This window comes from Halictus rubicundus, chromosome 13, assembly GCF_050948215.1.
Source record: "Halictus rubicundus isolate RS-2024b chromosome 13, iyHalRubi1_principal, whole genome shotgun sequence".
In the NCBI taxonomy this organism is placed as follows: Eukaryota; Metazoa; Arthropoda; class Insecta; order Hymenoptera; family Halictidae; genus Halictus; species Halictus rubicundus.
The window spans coordinates 1428089-1446930 of record NC_135161.1 but is presented as its reverse complement, the minus strand read 5'-3'; the positions used below and the strand labels follow the sequence as shown (position 1 = coordinate 1446930).

General features: G+C 45.5%; 1 long non-coding RNA gene across 1 annotated transcript in view; it reads right to left on the bottom strand.

Annotated features, from left to right (window-relative positions):
* LOC143360389 (uncharacterized) overlaps positions 1-2368 on the bottom strand; it is a 562015-nt gene extending 559647 nt beyond the window's left edge. Inside the window, exon 1 of the long non-coding RNA XR_013083261.1 lies at positions 1964-2368. This is a non-coding gene — a long non-coding RNA (uncharacterized LOC143360389). The remainder of the gene's footprint in view (positions 1-1963) is intronic.
* Positions 2369-18842: the final 16474 nt, after the last annotated feature.

Sequence of the window (18842 nt, the reverse complement as noted above, 5' to 3'; positions counted from 1 at the left end):
CGGGAGCGCAAAATACTTCAGCGTCTTCGATCTCGCGAACGGGTTTCATCAGATCGGCATGGAACCCGAGGACACGGCCAAGACGGCATTTTCCACGCCGTACGGGCACTACGAATTTAAAAGAATGCCCTTCGGTCTCCGTAACGCCCCCGCCACCTTCCAGCGGTTAATGGATAATATTCTAACAGGACTCCAGGGCACGGAATTATTCGTGTACCTGGACGATATCGTCATATATGCTCGAAGTCTTACCGAGCACAAAATAAAATTCGAGAAGCTCGCTGGCAGGTTGCGACGAGCAAATTTGAAATTACAACCCTCAAAGTGTGGGCTCTTGCACCGCGAAGTCGCATACCTTGGCCACGTCATCGGGGAAGACGGAGTAAAACCGTGTCCTAAAAAGATAATAGCGGTTAAAGAGTTTCCTCGCCCCAAAAATGTTAAGAGCGTCCGCGAATTTGTAGGTCTCGCGGGCTACTACGGGCGATTCATAAACCAGTTTTCGCAAATTTCTAAACCACTGACTATCCTCTTGAAAAAGGAAAAGAAGTTCGAATGGGGTTCTGAGCAGGAGTCCGCTTTTAACATCTTGCGTGAAATTTTAACAACAGAACCTTTATTGCAATATCCGGATTTCTCTCGTGAATTCAACATCACTACCGACGCGTCAGGCTATGCCATAGGAGGAGTTCTTAGCCAAGGCGAGCCAGGGAAAGATCGACCTATCGCTTACGCGTCTCGATTATTACATGGGGCAGAGCTAAATTACTCAACTATCGAAAAGGAATGCCTCGCCATAGTTTACTGCGTACAGCATTTCAGACCGTACGTTTACGGACACAAATTCAACTTAATCACCGATCACCAACCCTTAGTCTGGGTCAATTCAGTCAAGGATCCTACGTCACGCCTTCTGCGTTGGCGATTAAAATTAGCCGAGTATGATTACCGTGCAACGTACAAAACCGGTAAGACAAATTTAAATGCAGACGCGTTGTCTCGAAACCCCGTATCAATGTTGCCTCTACCCGATTTCTCAGAATCCGCCATTTTTGACGCCATTCCTACCCGATCCGCAAAGGCCGATAGCCATTCGACCGCGCCCGCCTCTCAGAATCGCCAACTAATCAGCACACCCGAGCCGCCATCACGTTCCTTATCTCCGGAACCTCGTCTTTCTCCGACCCCTGTCCTTCCACTTCCTAGCTTTCCCTTACGCCTACAGCGCGCCCCTCCTCCAAGACCAACGCCCCGCGACAACACTCCAATCCCGTTACCACGCGGAATTCCTCCCACTCCCGTTTCGTTCAATGACACCTCCCCATCGCCGACCGACGAAGACGAAGACAGCGACGAGGACGTTTCCGAGCCTCTAAACACACCGACGACTATAACGCACAGGCGAACTTTAATTTATACCAGAGACCGATTAATTATGCGAAATGACAATTTGGTAGGCTTCATCACACTCGACGGACACCCCCTCGACACTGGAACCATAGATCTGACCCTGAACAACAAAATTCCTCTCCTCAAGGACACTACGCTTCACCGTGCTAAAGTTTTAAATTACAATTCGAAGAAATTAATCTTACTCCCGGTTAAACAATCCGCTCTCTACTCAGCTTCCTACGAGGACGTAATCGAATGCATCCGATCATTACTCGACGTCATAACGGAGCTTCAATTATCAACATTTAGCATATCTAAATCGGCAGTAGAAGACGTGTCTTGGCCCTCTCTCAAAAATTTATTGTTAGAATTCTTTTCGACGACCAATGTACAAATTTTCTGCTGTTCTCACGAAGTTACAATCCCCTCGACAGACAGACGCGAAGACATTATAACAGAAAATCACGTATCAGCTTTCGCCGGACATAAAGGCATTACGAAAACCTATAGACGTATCCGCGAAAATTATTATTGGCCCACGTTGAAGCGAGAAGTTCAGAACTTTGTTAACAGCTGCATATCATGCCAAAGGAAGAAATTGGACAGAGTCAAAACACGACAACCCATGACATTAACAGACACCCCCGGCAAGGCCTTCGACAAGGTTTCCATGGATATTGTTGGCCCCCTTCCCACATCCCTTAACGGGTTCAACAATATACTCACTATCCAAGACCTCCTCACAAAATACTCCCTCGCAATCCCAATCGAGTCCGCCACTGCGATAGACACCGCTGACGCATTCATAAAACATTTTATCTGTCGATTCGGCGCACCTAAGGCAATCCTCACCGATCGAGGAACCAATTTTCTAAGTTCACTGATGAGAAGTATTGCCAAGAAATTCAAAATCACGCAGTTTAAAACAACGGCATATCATCCGCAAAGTAACGGTTCCATCGAACGCTCCCACCACGTACTAGCCGAGTATTTAAAGCAATTCATTAATAAAAGAAACTGGGATGAATGGTTGCCTTACGCGACCTTCAGTTACAACACCAGTGTTCACGAAGGAACGCTGTTCACACCTCACGAGCTAGTTTTCGGCTCGCTGGCAAGAACCCCTTCGGCTGACGCCCAGAAGTACAATTCCTCGGATGAATCCTACGCGAATTATCTGTCAAACCTCCAAGATAAATTATTAGGAACCATTGGCCAAGCCCGCGAGAACCTGAAAGCTGCGAAAATCCGTTCTAAATCATACTACGACAGGAAACTCAGTACCAGAACCTTTTCCGTGGGAGATAGCGTTTTCCTTCTGAAAGAACCGCGTAAAGGGAAATTTGACGACGAGTATATCGGTCCGTTCAAGATACTGGAATGTTTAGGCGATAACAACGTCCGCTTAGACTTTAAGAGAGGAACCCGAGTCGTTCATACGAATAAAATTAAGCACGCGAAGAAAGCGAATCCGATTACACTAGAAGCGATAATCAAAGAACCCGATTCGGTTACGTTAGACGCGACATCCGCTAGATCTGATAATCTTAATATAAATTCAACGCTGGTGGGACCGGATACGCCTGTGGGCCAAACAAGAAACAAGAACCATGGAATATTCCTAGTAAGGGCTATGACGCGCCAACCCCCTCCCGTGCCCGGCCAAAAATTTACCGATAAGGTTGGATATAAAACGGCACCCGAAAAACTGACGGGCCATTCCAGCAACGACAACCATCAAAATGTGTCGCTTAGCCAGACCCAGGAAAACGTCGGAACAGAAGCGCCTGATCTACCTGAACAGGTTCCTGCGCATAAGGTGCTATCAGGGCACCCTACACACAACAAGCGAGGGAGACGAGCTCTGCGAGCGGTGCAGCAGGGTGCACCAGATCCTGGAGGTGTTTCACATCCACACAATTCAGGAAACAATGAGGAACAAATGCCACGAATGTGGGAAGGAAATATGCCGCGTCACCCCAATATCAGACTGCCGCGACTGTTCCTTAAAACTCGCCACCATCCCCACCCCCCACCCGAACTAATCCAGGTGAAACAACACCCCTTCGTCGCCCCCACTAATAACACCTCCGGTGGGTATAAGACGACGAACAAATTGCGACAGCGTCAGTCAATTCCGACATCGCCAACCATGAAGGGACACACCGTACTTCTCTCCATGCTCACCGTCCTCCAGACGACGTCTGCCCTCATCGGCTACGACTGTGGTGGGCCCACACTCAACACCACATCTTTTTCTACCGTCGACAAACCGAGCTGCGATACCGCCGACGCCATGCCAACTAACGAGGAAACTAAAATCCAGCTGCTCCAGATTACCGAATTCGAGGATACGGCCACCATCCAATGCCGAGTAGAAATCGACCGCACGATCTACCATTGCGGGATGTACTCCCACGTATCTATAGTGCAGAACGGGAGACAGCAATATATCATGAATACTCCCAGAGAAATCTGTCAACAAATGCATGACACCGGTATCCTCTACCTGCCACCATTCATACAAATCGCCGGTCTCATGTCGAATCGTACCTCAACAAGGAGCATCGCCCTAGCTGGTGCTGTCCAGCAGGATGGCACATGCAGTGGGGCAACCTACAGCGATCCATTCGGTACATGGACCGACGTGGTGGTCCAAGCAGTCATCCGGATCACCCTAAAAGATTTTTATGCCTCAGTTAAGCTGACTTCCAACGAGATCTACCTACCTTCGGGCCCGAGATGCAACCTCCAGAGAGAATCCTGCCTGGATTCTGAAGATGGATATACATTCTGGACCAGTCTACCTGCAGATAGATGTCAACTAAACCAGTACCACGTCCTTTACGATGGGAAATCGATACGTACCAAAGCACCAGAGTCCAACTGGGCAGCTATCTACACAGTTACAACAGGTGAGACCGCATTCTCCCTGACCAGCACAAGCCGAACATTCGTGTGCGGCTATACCCTCATTAGGACCGAGCACCCGAAACTTCTTATTCTGGAGACAGAGAAGGAAGGACGTTTCAAGGAGATGGAACCCATCCAAGTGAATAATTTGGACATCTTTACCTACGTAAACGCCAAATTCGTATATCTCGAGCGCCATATGAAGAACCAAGTAGTATCGATGTATCGAGATGTACTTCAACAAAAGTGCAAACTAGAACAACAGATCCTGGAGAATGCAATAGCTACGATCCGTATCGATCCAGCAGAAGTAGCCACGACTCTTGCCAGGGACCATGGTTTCATGGCCGTCCAAGCTGGAGAGGTCATACATCTCATCAAATGTACACCAATAGACTGCGCACTGAGGAAGACAGAAGAATGTTACGAAGAGCTCCCCGTGACATACAGAAATACATCTTATTTTCTAACACCTAGAAACCATATACTTACCTCTGTTGGTACCCAACGCAAATGCAACGAGCTGATACCTCCGGCATACAAACTACACGGTACCTGGTTCAAACTGATGCCAAACCCTGTCGAAAGTATGCCGTTTCCGCCTGTCCAACCGTTAACAAAATCAGCATGGAAGTACGTCGACCCTCAGAACCTGGCTAACGGAGGAATATATTCCTCCGACGACAACAACAAATTAAACGAACACATAATGTTTCCAATTGAGAAGACCGCAGTGATTGACTCACTTTCTCAGGGTGCCTCCGGAAGAAGCTATGCCGAAGGCTCCGCATCGCTGTTTAACCTAATGGATAAAGCAACATTAGAGAAAATAGCAGAATCGACCGGGCAACGAATCTGGGAAAGATTCACCGAATTCGGATCCGTGGTCGCAGGGCTGATTGGAATCTACATGGTGGTCCGCCTCATCAAGGTCACCGTCAACGTCATCCTCAACGGAATCGCACTGCATGCGGCTTATGGATGGAGCATCCAGCTCCTTGCTGCATCATGGAGTGCCCTCACCCACTTCTGTCTGTTCTTGAAACAGAAAAACGAAGAGACAATTAGTGAGAGTTCCCCCCAGACAAGGTTAGAGTGTATCCCCAGTGAAGTGTCCACAAACTCTACGAGTGACGAACTTCCTACAATAGTTATAAGATCCCCGAGTGACGAGAACACTACGCCCCCAAATTTAAATAGACCAAACCGCCCCGATAAACCAGTGCGAAGGACATTTAATTACTATTCAGACGAGGAAGAATAATTTTTCCCGTAGTAAAAATTATTTTCCCAAGGGGGGGGGGGGATGTCACGTCTGCCGACGTGTTGCTGCGCTAGGTTATAACTAGATGTCACGCCTATCGACATGTTGCGTTAGCTTCCGAATAGATGTCGCGCCGTCGGGATGTTGTGTTTAGTTATAACTAGATGTCGCGTTAGGCCATAAGTTGTATAATATATAGATAGCCACTACATTACATCACATAGAATTCTAAGTCCCGTTATTACGTCACCGCGCTCTAGCGAGCCCCACTACGACGCGTAATACGTCACGCGCCCCTCCACGCGATCTCCGAGCGAAAGAGGTCTGGACAATTCCCGAGGAAATCGGTTCTCATCCGCGACCTGGTCGCGTCAACATCTCGCGTTTCCATTTCAAACGTTACTACCTCTTATTATATCTAGCTGTTCCAATATTTAGTATTAAGAGTCTTGTATTCCAACTACTTCTTTGAATATATATATTTAGTGTTAACCATTCAAATCCTGCCATTTATTACCGGCAATCCCGCGCAAGAGAGTGCCGCGTCGCGCCGATTGTAACCACTAATTACGCCAGTTGTTTCGCCCTCTCGTGTCTAACAATCCAATCCATTCGGCGAACGTCTGCACCATCTCGCGGCCGCGCAGCATCAGGACCAACATCTTCAGAGAGAGAGAGAGAGAGAGCCATCGACCTAAGAGGGACAAGGACACCGACCTATTCTCCGTAGCCAATCCGAGGGAGCACGGCTGCCCCATCTGTCTCTGTTTCTTGGTGAGTAACATATCTACATATTTACGTGGAACCGTGGACCCGGCTAGACTTCGAACGTACGAGTCGAGTGAGCCAAATGGTTGTAATTTTGAAGCGTCTCTCCGCGGTAAAATCGCGAAGCGTCTTTACCATTGCGTAACCAACCGCGGGACGTAACACTGGTTTCCTAATATGTCTAAGTACGTTCGTAAATTTGTCGAAAATTGTGTCACGTGTAAATTATCAAAGTCTCACTCAGGTAAAGTGCAAGCTGAATTGCATTCCATCCCAAAGGTGAGTATACCGTGGCATACGATTCATGTCGATGCTACGGGAAAACTTAGTGGCAAAAGTAACCTAAAGGAATACGTATTTGTGTTTATCGACGCATTCACTAAATTTGTAATTTTACGACATACCACAAATATAGACGCAACAGGTTCTATTACAGCATTGAATTATTGTGTAAATCTATTTGGGGCACCGTCTAGAATCATTGCCGACCAGGGCAGATGCTTTGCGAATAATAACTTTCGTGACTTCTGCAAGACCCACAATATTGACCTGCACCTAATTGCTACGGGTACGTGTCGTGCTAATGGTCAGGTAGAAAGAATAATGAGCACTCTTAAAAATATGCTTACAGCGGTAGAATTAAATAATGAAAAGTCTTGGCAAGAGTCTCTTGAAGATGTCCAACTTGCATTGAATTGTACAATGAATCGTATAACTAAGCACAGCCCTTTAGAATTACTTATAGGTAAAGTTGCCAGGCCAATATCTTTGTCAGTTATTAATGATGAGGATGAAGAACTCGATCTTTCGGATATCAGAGAGCAAGCTACCCAAGCGATCGATCAAAACGCTGTGCAAGACAAAACTCGATTCGATAGTAGTAAGGCAAAAATTATTAAATTTTCGGTCGGCAATTACGTCCTTAGAAAATCACGAAAATCACGTCCTAGAAAATCACGAACGAAATCAAACGAAATTAGATGTGTTAAGATATATGGTACATTTATATTGTGTGTGTGGAGACGCTGCGCAGGAAGCGCTGCGCAGATGATGCGACCGGTAAGCGAACAGTGTTTTATTTCTTATTCGTTGGCCGGCGTTCGAGCTGTATTGTCATAGAAGAGTTTCTCAGACGTTGTGTTTTATAATAAAGTTAATTTAGTTTTTCCAGTTATAGTTATAAACAGAGCCTTTTATTCACGAATCCTTTCATGGTAGCAGAGCGTGGTTGAATTGGCTGTTTTTTGATTAAGTGGTAAAGTATCGTGAAAGAGAAAAGGTTTCGAACACGAAGGAACGTTCGAGAACAAAGAACAATTCAAGATGGACAAAAAGGAAATCACGATACCAGTATTCGATGGCGAAGACTATTCCATGTGGAAGAAAAGGATTACAATGTTTCTAAAGCTTAAAAAATGTGAAGAAGTAATAACCAGAGAAAAAGTGGAAGCCGAAAAAGAAGACTGGGATGAAAAGGACTTGAAAGCGATAAATTATATTTATAGCGCCATATCGAATAAACAACTGGAATTTGTCTCTGAAGAAACTACAGCTCGAAGTATTATAAAGAAACTAGACGAGATATACTTAAAGGAATCTACGGCTTTACAAATAGTGTGTAGAAATAAAATAGAAAAGATGAGGTTAGAAAAGTATAGCGATACAGCAACATTTTTCGGTGACTTCGAAAAATCAATAAATGAATTGAGAAGTGCGGGTGCAAAAATAAATGAAAAAGAAAAGCTAAACTATATGCTTAACACATTGCCGAGCCAATACAGTTATATTGGTGATTTAGTAGATACTCTGAAAGAAGAGGATCAAACAGCAGCTTATGTTAAAAACAAAATTCAACTGGCTGAAATGAAAAATAATAATGACATTGGTGAAGCAAGATCTAACGTGTTCGCTGTGAAAAAGGAACAAGAGAGAAATTGTTTCAAATGTGGAAAACCCGGCCACATTGCACGTGACTGTCAAGATGGCGGCCAAACAGGAAATAATGCTTTCAATCGTGGAACATGGCGAGGATCAACACGTAGTCGCAGCCGAGGCAGGGCCGGAAGGAGCAGGAACGACAGGGGACGCGGTAGTTTCCGTGGTCGACAAGGAACAAGCACGCATGAGCAGAGCGGATTCGGCGCAAGCGCTTGGGTAGCAACAGTGCACGTGTCACAGAACAGTGAGATAAAAAGGTTAGAAAACTATACAATAGAGTGGCTACTAGATAGCGGGTGTACCGATCATATAATCAACGATGAAAAGTTTTTTGAAAAAAGTGTTGTGCTCAAAGAACCTGTCAATATATATTTAGGTGATAATAGATATATACAAGCAACGAAAATAGGAACTGTAGTGAGTTATTTTAATGCGTTTGGCGAGCGGAATAAAGTAATAATGAGCAATGTGTTCTATGCGGAAAAAATGAATACAAATTTAATAAGTTTTGGAAAATTAACAGATAAAAATACGATTATTTCAACGGGAAATATAGCGAAAATAATAGATGGAAATAATAAGTTAATAGCTGTAGCGTTTAAAGAAAATCGAACGTACAAGATAAAGAGCATATTAGATAACAGAGAAAAGATAGTAAATACAGTCAATTGCAACAATAACAATAATAAAGTAAACATGTGTTTGAAAGAAAAATGGCATAAAATGTTAGGACACGTAAATTTTGGCTATCTAAATACATTAAGTAAGCAACAGTTGTTGACAGGTATTCCGGGTGATTTGGGTTCAGAAGTCATGAAGTGCAAGACCTGCTTTGAGAATAAGATGCATAATCTACCTTTCAGTAATCATAGAACTAAAGCCAAAGAAATCTTAGAAATCATTCATACTGATGTTTGTGGTAGTTTTCGAACAACTGGTTTAAAAGGAGAAAAATATTTTGTTTCCTTTATCGATGATTACAGTAAAATAGCCAAAGTTTACTGCATAAAATCTAAGGATGAAGTATTCGATAGTTTAGTACGATTTATTAATGAAGTTGAAAACTTAACTGAAAAGAAAGTTAAAGTATTGCGATGCGATAATGGTAAAGAATATTTAAATAACAAATTCTATAAATTTACTTCAGAAAAGGGAATAATTATAAACAGCTGTCCAACGTACGTACATGAACTGAATGGTACTGCAGAGAGATTTAATAGAACCATAATGAATATGGCACGTTGTCTATTAGCAGAGGCAAATGTGCATAAAAGATATTGGCCAGAAATAATTTGTGCAGCGACATATTTGTAGGATCGGCTACCACCAGCGAGGTCGTGGGTTCGATTCCCGGCGGCGGTGCCCTCGTTTTTTCCGAGATCCTACAATTGGGGGCTCAGCCGGGATTGGAGGAAGACATCTGAGGGCAGATATCGATGCAGGACGGCCGAGTGTGGGAATGATCGCATCAGCTGTGAAGGCCATCAGCTGACCGGGTCGTTGCCCTCGCGTCAAAAACAAGCGTCGCGCACCCGATCGTCGAATGCCGGACGTCTTTTGAAAAAACGCGACGATACGGTCGGAACCACGGAAACGCGATAAACGACAGTTCGACGAAAACGCGATCAACGGTAGGATCTCGGGAAAAACGATTAACGATTACGATTACGATTTACGGCTTATGTTTAAAGGACCACGAATACGGATATGTTTTATTGTTCTTCTCACGCGATATTCTTGTAATCTTTCGACATTTCTATAAATAAAGGGCAGATACTTTTTACCTATAAAAATCCTGTTCCTACAATTGGGGGCTCGTCCGGGATAATCAGCGACCGGTGAATAAGTGTCGGAAAGTACAGTAGATCGCGAAACGGTATCGGGATTAGAGTCACGAGTGTGTGCCAGTTCGAGACGAGATGGACGACCGAACGCTACAAGGCCTCACCACGGTACAACTGAAGGAGATCCTGAGGAGGCGCGTGTCCACGAGCGGTACGAAGAACGAGCTAGTGGCAAGGCTTCTGGAGCACGGAATTGGAGAGGACGACGTCTTCGGGCCGTGCGACCCGTCGGGCACCGGAGACAGCAAATCTACGCCGACGCCCGATGTGCATACGCCAGCCACCGAAATGCAACTCCTGCAGCTTCGGCTCGGGCTGTTGGAAAGGGAGAAGGAGATGGCTGTCAGGGAAGCCGAGCTGGCCAGACGCGAGCTGGAATTTCTACGGCAAACGCAGGGCTGCAGTGAACAGCAGTCCACGGCAGCAGGCACGGTAACGGAGCCCCTCCGCATGGGCATCACGGCCATCGCGGATTTGCTCAGCTACTTTGACGCGACGGAAGGCACCTTCGAGACGTGGACGAGGCAACTCCGGTTGCTGCGCGACACCTACGGGTTGCGAGACGACGCGTGCCGCATCCTGATAGTTTCCAGGCTCCGGGGAAAGGTACTGGACTGGTTCCACTCCAGACCGGAACACATGGGGATGCCGATCGACATGCTGCTGGAGCAGATGGGCTCTATGTTCTACTCCAGGCCCAACCGGCTGCAGGCAAGGCGACTCTTCGAGGGAAGGACGTGGCAACGAGGAGAGTCCTTCGCCGATTACCTCCACCAGAAGGTGATCCTGGCAACCCGCGTGTCCATAGAGGAGGAGGAGCTGATCGACTGCGTCATAGACGGGATACCCGATCCCGTCCTCCAAGACCAGGCCCGGCTGCAGCGGTTCCGGACGAAGACGGATCTACTGGAGGCATTCGGGAAGATCGCGATCCGGACGACGGCTACGAACGCAACGCCCAGGAGAGAAACTGCAGCGCCGGCACCCAGGCCCACCAACACAGCGAGCGCCACGCCGGGGCGATGCACCAACTGCGGCGATCGAGGACACCCCGCAGCGAGCTGCCCCGCCCAAAACCGAGGTCGTAAATGCTTCAATTGTAACGATTACGGCCACATCTCGCGCGAATGCCCTAAGAAACCGCCTGTGAAAGACGTCCTCGCCGTCGCGGCTTCCACCGGGAGTAAATGTCGCAAAGACATTCGCGTCAACGGACGCGCCGCGGTCGCCGTACTCGATACGGGTAGCGACGTGTCGCTGATTCGCGAGGATGTATACCGTGAAGTCGGGGCACCGCCGTTAACGCACGAAAAATTGTATTTACGCGGGGTAGGCGCGGAACGCTGCAGTACGTTGGGGAAATTCAGGGCCGAAATAGTCGTCGACGGGGAAATACGGGAGGCTACGCTGCGCGTTGTAGGAAATACCGTCCTAGAATACGGGGTGCTACTCGGCTTCGATTTCATCGGCACCGCGGAGTGGTCGGTGAAAAACGGCGTGATGACGTTGGTGTCACGGTCACCGGCCAGCGTCCCCGAAGTCTTGCACATACGACACGAACCTCCACGCGACACGATGGACGTTTCCCACGTCGATAACACGAAAATACGCGACGAGAACGAAACGCCTGACCATGATTACAGGCCAAACGCGATTCGGAAGGTCGGAGACACGACGCGGATCGCTATAAACGATAACGAGTCGGTTCATCAGCGGCCAAGAAGGCTCCCCTCTTCCGAACGAGACGAGGCCAATCGGCAGGACGACCGGCGATGGAAAAGGGCCACCGTGCACCACGAGGGGGACCTAGCCTCCGTGCAACGCACCCAGGCCGGACCAGGGTGGAAAGTGGTTGGGGAGTACCAGGGACCGCGCGAGATGACACGCGTTAGGCGAAGTAACCATCACCTGGTGACGACGAGAGCGGAAGAGGAGGAAGACATCTGAGGGCAGATATCGATGCAGGACGGCCGAGTGTGGGAATGATCGCATCAGCTGTGAAGGCCATCAGCTGACCGGGTCGTTGCCCTCGCGTCAAAAACAAGCGTCGCGCACCCGATCGTCGAATGCCGGACGTCTTTTGAAAAAACGCGACGATACGGTCGGAACCACGGAAACGCGATAAACGACAGTTCGACGAAAACGCGATCAACGGTAGGATCTCGGGAAAAACGATTAACGATTACGATTACGATTTACGGCTTATGTTTAAAGGACCACGAATACGGATATGTTTTATTGTTCTTCTCACGCGATATTCTTGTAATCTTTCGACATTTCTATAAATAAAGGGCAGATACTTTTTACCTATAAAAATCCTGTTCCTACATATTTGAAAAATAGGACGTTAGCGTCTACGATAGAAAAGAAAACTCCGTATGAAATATTCTTCAAAAAAAGACCAAATGTAGAAAATTTACGTTTGTATGGTAGCAAAGTTTTTGTAAAAAGGCCAGAACAGTGTAGAGTTTCTAAATGGGACGCGAAGGCTGATATGGGTATTCTATTGGGATATAGCGATGTTGGATATAGGGTTCTTTTAAATAACAAAATAGTAGTTGCTAGACATGTAAACATTATAGAAAAGGATGAAAAGTGTATTGGTATTAGTTACAATGATGATATTGAAAGCAATGCTAGTCTAGAGGAAGATAATAGTGATAATGAAAGTGTTGATGTGTTTGAGGATGCTGTCGAACCAAAGGAAGAAAAAAGAAAGACTGAAAACCTAGAGTTAAAGTTTCCACGTAGATCTACACGCGAAAGAAAAAGTCCAATAAGATACCCAGAGAATAGTTCAAGTAATATTTATGTAAACTATTGTAGAATAGACACTCCATGTGCATTTGAGGAGGCGGTAAATAGTAAAAATTCTAAAAATTGGATAAGAGCTATGAACAAAGAAATAGAGAGTTTAAATGAAAACAAAACATGGGAATTAGTCGATAGAGTACAAGGAAAAGAAGTCATAGATGTAAAATGGGTTTATGCAAGAAAGTCTGACGATACATTTAAAGCAAGGTTAGTTGCAAGAGGCTTTCAACAGAAAAATGTAATTGATGACATATACGCTCCTGTAGCAAAAGCACAGACTTTAAAAGTCATGTTGTCTTTTTGTTGCCAGTATGGTTTTATTATAGAGCAAATGGATGTAATTACAGCATTTCTTAACTGTAAAATAAGCTCAGAAGTATATGTCAGTCAACCTGAAGGTTATAATGATGGAACAAGTAGAGTCTGTAAATTGTTAAAAGCTCTGTATGGAATACGAGAAAGCCCAAGAGCGTGGTATAAATGTTTTGATGAATACTTAATAGGCTTAGGATTTAGAAAAAGTAATGTTGAAAATTGTTTATATACTCATGGAAAAGGTGTAGAAGCTATATATCTACTAATATACGTAGACGATTTGTTGATTTGTGGTAAAAGCAAAAGAAAGATTCAGAGTATAAAAGAAGCTCTTTCAGAAAAGTTCAAAATGAAAGATTTAGGTGAAGTCAAAGAATATCTCGGTATAAGTGTGAAGTATGACTATCGAAAAGGCGAAATGATGTTAAGCCAAACTAAATATATAGAGTCATTATTTAGTAAGTATCAACTGCAGAACAGTAAATTGTATAGTACTCCTATGGAAACAGATCTCAAATTAGAAAAGAGTGAAAATTGCAAATCGGATATTAAATATAGAAACTTAATAGGTGCTCTATTATATATAAGCTCAAACACCAGACCTGACGTAAGCCATAGTGTAAATTATTTAAGCCGATATCAAAATAGTTATAATGAGACACATTGGAAATATGCTATGCGCATATTGAAATACTTGTATTTAACCAAAGAATTGAGTTTGAATTATAAAAGAAATAAAGATTGTGAAATTATAGACTGCTATGTAGATGCAAGTTGGGCTGATGACTGTGTAGACAGGAAGTCCACCTCCGGGTATGTTATTAGATTTTACGGAAATGTAATTGATTGGAAATCAAGGAAACAAAAGAGCGTAACAAAAGCATCTACTTATGCCGAATACGTAGCACTATCTGAAGCAGTTAGTGAAGTCAAGTTTATACGAGAGTTAATTAATATTTTTAATGTCAAAGTGTGTGATCCTGTAAAGATTTTTGAGGACAATTCTGGAGCAATAGAAATTGCGAATTATGGAAATTTTACAAAAAACTCTAAGCATATAGAGATCCATTATCATTATGTGCACGAAAGCGTAAAAGAAAATTTGATTAAAGTATGTAAGGTTGCAACGGACGAAAATATTGCGGACATATTTACAAAAGCATTATGTAGAGAAAAGTTCGAAAAGTTTAGGAAACTATTAAACGTAGAGTAAGCAAATATATATGAGATCAAGTGTGCAATATAAATGTAAGGAGGCGTGTTAAGATATATGGTACATTTATATTGTGTGTGTGGAGACGCTGCGCAGGAAGCGCTGCGCAGATGATGCGACCGGTAAGCGAACAGTGTTTTATTTCTTATTCGTTGGCCGGCGTTCGAGCTGTATTGTCATAGAAGAGTTTCTCAGACGTTGTGTTTTATAATAAAGTTAATTTAGTTTTTCCAGTTATAGTTATAAACAGAGCCTTTTATTCACGAATCCTTTCAAGATGCTAAATTTCGGGGTCCGTATAAAATAATCGAAGTTTTGCCTAATGACAGATACCGTTTGAAGCCCGTAAATGGCAATAGAATACTTAAATATCCTCACGAGCGATTGAGATTGATGCCTGATAGTTCTGTTCCCATGGAGCTTGATATGTGCAATCATTGTAGTGACGTTGAATTGGCAGAATGTGCCAGTGTCGGGGATGACAACAGTGAGGAAAGAAACATGTGAAAAATCCATGCGTCGTGCTTATTAGTCGGAAGCCATTATTCCTGTGGAGGTATCGATCGAATGAATTAGGCGCGACAGGAGTATTCCTCGACACAAGTTTTATTCAAGATTTTCCGATGTACGACTGGAGACCCGAAGTTGTCTCTACAGGAGTTAGCGATGGAGTGTCCTGGCAACGATTTTGGAAAACTCTCCGGAGGAGGTAAGAAATGGAGGAGAGGAAAGTAAGGAGTGGGAAGTAAGGAGAGGAAGGTGAGAAGTGGGAAGTGAGGAGAGGAAAGTAAGAAGAAAGGAAAGTAAGGGAAAGATGGTACGGCCAAACCCAGGAGGAACGAAGGATCGGGTAAGGACCCGCGGAACGAGGCAATCGCGGAAGGATGCTATAAAACGGGAAAAGCGGAAAAAGGCAATCAGGAAAGGATGCCGTAAAAAGGAAAGGTTCGCCAGGGCCTGGCCGTAGACCTTGAACCAGGCCTAAGCGAGACCTGGGAAAGACGAAAGAGAGGATTAGACCTGCGTGGGTCTGGTCGCCAGATGTGAACCAGCACTGACCAGGCCCGCGCAGAACGGAGAACAATAGTAGAGGAATATAACGAGGATGTAAGAAGTTTTCTGAACGGCGGCGGCGTAGGGCAGCGCCGTGGTCGCCACATTCCCAATCCCAATTTAGCTGGTAAAGGAGGCGGGGCGATGTAACGGCAGACGATGGATGTTTTGGGTCATGTTGATGACTGTGCGATGTGTGACCACATGGTTGGTTGAGAGTCACATGAGTTGACTGTGAGATGTGTAACCAAATGGTTGGTCGAGAGTCATATGAGTTGACTGTGATATGTGTGACCACATGGTTGGTCGGCTGCCACATGAGTTGGCTTTGTTCCTTTTCTTTTACTGTGTCCAGTAGTGGATACAGTAAATATTTGGTATTGTTGTCTTGAGCTCACTGTGCGTCAGAACTGCTTGGCTGAATTGTTCCACTTTGTGCTACCGAATTATTTGATTATGGTTTATCGGGAATTGGTTAACTTGTATAGTGCTTTGGCATAGAGCATATGGCGAACACGGCAATCAGAACTCAATCAATATTTTGTCAGAATGGACGAACGGGAAACATAGATGATATTTCTTTTACAGGCGATATATAAAGTCATTGTAATTGCCCACGAGGACGTGTGACAGTCAGGAGGGCCGTGTCGGGGCGAGGCGCAGCGACGTAGCCCGATGGCAACGACGTGTAATGCTTGTTGTAATATTCTCTTATAACATTTGTTTTATTGTTTTATTTCTTTGCGGATTGCGGAAAGAGAGATGCGAGATAGGGTTCCGTGGAAATATGGCCTGGAGCCCTGTTGAACGTGACCACGGGTGGCGGAATAGCGTCTTTGTATTTTTGAGAATAGTTTCTGTATTTTTGTTGTCGTGTACATCTCTGTACACGCTCCTGATAGCCTGAGCGAATTTGAGTCGTAACAGGCCATGCTCTGTTTCCAGAGCAATATCAAGAAGCGATCGACGTTGCGTTGTTTGTTTGAATGCTCGTGGCATTCTTCTCGTAACTTCGTACGGAGTCGCATCGCATTTTTGGAGTCAGATACGCATCGGAGAGACATAAAAGCAAAGACGTAGATATTCTGAGTGACCCGTGGACTCGTTAACGTGTCTCTCAGTCCTTTGCGAGATTTTATATTGTTCAAAGTGTGATCGAGTTGTGCTTCCGCGGTGGAATTTGTTCGTGTGATTGTGAACCGATCGTGTGAACAGAGCAATGAGCGCACCGTTTGGAAATACTTCCGACCAACCACCGACATATATATATAACACCTTATAAATCATAAGCATATATTTTATCATTTGTTAATAACAGTAATAATATTAATCCATAGTTATTTTCATACGTCATAATTATAAGTCCGCAATTTCATCCGTAGGCGCGCGAAGACGCGCGATATTAGGTCATCACGCGCTTGCGAGCCCCACCACGACGCAGCGACGCGTCACGAGCCCCACCGTAACGCATGATTGCGTCATGCTCCTCACCACACAAGTCGCGCCTACACCTCGCGATTCAATTCCAAGCTCTACTTTTTCTAGCGTTTATATCCACAGGTATTACTATCTCTCGCGTTGCAATATCTTACTATTTCCAGTTCTTGTTCATACCTCGTTCATTATATCCTAATTAGTCCACTAAGTCTGGTTTGTATTTTGTATCACTATATTATCAAGAATATATTTAAGTAGTGTTAATGTTAACTCCATGTCATTTATTCTGCTCCTGTTCCACGCCAAGTGAAGTGCTTCGCGATTCGCATGTTCAATAATATAGCGGTTCCCTCACTGTACGCCAGAGCCCACCAGGCAGTCTCGGTGCAGTCACGGAATCCTCGTTAGCAATTGAATCCTCTCCTTGATCGTGCGTCTCTGAGCCCACCAGGTAGTCTCGGCACGACAACGAAAGATTCCCCGCTTGTAATCCTGCATATCGTTACTCGTGATTGCCCAGTAACGTACTTCATGCCGCGCCGAGCCGGAAGGAAGTACCAGCTCCAACGTCTTGCCCGCGAATACGAAACGGACACGCGTCACTATAGATTTAGCCCGTACGTCGGCGTTCATCCAGTACCGGTAATTACTCGCGAGACCGTGGTTCACGCCAAGATCAAGGTCGTCGCGAAGCCGTCCAAGACGCAGCCGCAACAGGTACGAGGAGAAGACGAAGGACGACCGAAGCCGACGCAGACGCCGACCTTGGTTGACAATCAAGGCCATAAATTGACGCCGATCAACCTTCCACCTGTCATCCACGACACGGACAGAATACCCGCGGAAGACCCGAGGGAGCGGCTCTACACCGAAATTAACCAGCGCCGCCATAAAAACCTATTGGGAGCAGCGAAGACGAGTGCCGGAAACCGCGACGCGAATCCCGAGTTAGACGACGGACGTATGTGCCGCGTGAACCAAAAGCCGGCGAATTAATGAAACACGTCTTTATTCCGCGCTAGTTCCGCGATCCCCTTTTAAACCCGCGTTCGCGAGCCGCGGGACGTGACACCTGAAACACTAAACGACGCGATAAAAGAGACTCGGGAAATAGTAAACAGATGAGCGAAATGCTCAAGCCGGAACGCGACGAAGGGGACGAGGGGGAAACGAAGACGGTTTACGGAGAAGCGTCGGATGAATGGCCTTTGTCCGACGTAGAACCAAATATCGAAGAGAATGCTTGGGTGGAACGATCACCGCCGAAAAGCATTACTCTACCGGTGCCGGATTTTCGCGCGAAAGACCCGATACCGGAAATTCGCGGAAAAGAACCGATGCCGTATCCCTCAAACCACGTACCCGAGGAAAAACCAAGTCGTTCAAACGCGATGCCCGCGACCGTATCACGCGACGTATATTACCGAGGGACGCCAACCGCAGAAATAATGCGAAAATGGCGAATAAAATTTTCCGGGGCACCAGGAGAGGATTCGGAAGCCTTCCTGGATTCTCTATTAAGGGGGCCGGCAGGCATTTGGCCTTGACTGTCACGCTATGTTACGCTGTGCCTTTTTTTCTAGACATTTTACGTCTTAAATAAGTAAGTAATCAATTAAAAATGCATACCACCGTGTTTGTATATATCTTGGCTACGTCTGTACAGAGCCTTTTTTTCGATACGAACACTAAATCTCTCGAAATTAAGAGAATCTCTCAGGCCTTGTTTCACACGCATTTTTGGCTGAATTCGAAATATTGGCCACAGCGGTCACACATACTGTGTAGCGTGACGGCCTTCGGCCTCAAAAATTGGGCCAACAGCCGCGGCAGCGATGGGGATAGGCATACCTACGATAGACTCGGTTTGTTTAGGTACCGTCCCCCGGCG